Source organism: Sphaeramia orbicularis, chromosome 6, assembly GCF_902148855.1.
Source record: "Sphaeramia orbicularis chromosome 6, fSphaOr1.1, whole genome shotgun sequence".
NCBI lineage: Eukaryota > Metazoa > Chordata > Actinopteri > Kurtiformes > Apogonidae > Sphaeramia > Sphaeramia orbicularis.
In genome coordinates, this window is record NC_043962.1 from 5,633,221 (window position 1) to 5,634,422 (window position 1,202).

The following is a 1,202-nucleotide window of genomic DNA, read 5'->3' on the forward strand; positions in this document are numbered from 1 at the left end:
AGTGTTATCCAGTCCAAACCAGTCTCATAAAATATAAAATAAATGTTGACACTCTTTACTCTTTTTGTGGCAACGCAGAGGAAAAAAAATTTCACTTATTTTTTGACTGCACTCACACATTTAGGATTTATCTCAGTAATGTTTTTAGTACCATAGTTGACTCTTCACTTAAATTAAACATCCGACATGTTTTATTTGGTTTGTCCGAAACTGAAAAAATAAGCCCAGACAAGATATAACTATGTGGAACGTTGCTTATTTTTGCTGCTTCAACGACTGAATGTGGTGTTTAATATATCCAACCCAGTGATGGCTGATTATTATACAGTGAAAAAATGAAACACAAAAACATAAAGTTATTGTCAGAAGTGGGATTCGAACCCACGCCTCCAGGGGAGACTGCGACCTGAACGCAGCGCCTTAGACCGCTCGGCCATCCTGACATGTTTAAATCAGAGGAGACATGTTTGTTTTATAGAAACAACCGAACTGTTTGTCAGTTTCCACATTGTTTCAGTTCATGGTCCTTTATTGATATTTTCGAACATGTAAACAAACAAAAAGAGTGGAAAGACGCTCGTGCTTTTGTGACAGCGGCTTCTAATCCAAGATGGCGGACACTTCCGCTGGTGTCACATTCTTTTACCAGTTTAACTTTCATGTGTCATCAGAACAGAAGGGTTAGACCTCTGTTGGATTAGTTCAACACGTCAGGCTGAGGTGAAGTCAGCAGAGGGTCGGATATTCGACGGACATTCAAAAGAATCCGTCTATCATTCGTTCATTAGTTTTTCCATTTAAAACCAAAAATCAAATTCATTTTCAAAACCAGAATGAAAAACAGATAACGGTTCATTTTTCCATATCCCGATTTTCTGCTCAAATGAAAAATGGAAAAAACGGATAACGACCGTTTCATTTGATTTCGCTATTTTCAAAATAGTTCAGTTGTCTGACCCGGAAGTAGTCGTTACTAGGGAAAAAATAAACAAATGGAATCAGGGCCGGACAGAGTCCACTCAGAACTTGGTAAAACAGCTTTTTCCTACAATGGACCTTTGCTCATGGAACAATTTGCAAAACTCACTTCAGCTTCAGCATTTCATTACCTTGGGTGATTTCAAACCTCTTCTATCAAACTGTCTAACAGAAGTCTGTAACTGCTATTCTTAAACTGGTTTTTAGCTTTTATGTTTTTTTTT

At 37.5% G+C, this 1,202-nt stretch overlaps 1 non-coding gene across 1 annotated transcript; it reads right to left on the reverse strand.

Annotated features, from left to right (window-relative positions):
• Positions 1 to 360: 360 nt before the first annotated feature.
• trnal-cag (transfer RNA leucine (anticodon CAG)) lies at positions 361 to 443 on the reverse strand. Its single transcript has one exon. It is a non-coding gene; the product is annotated as a tRNA-Leu (tRNA).
• Positions 444 to 1,202: the final 759 nt, after the last annotated feature.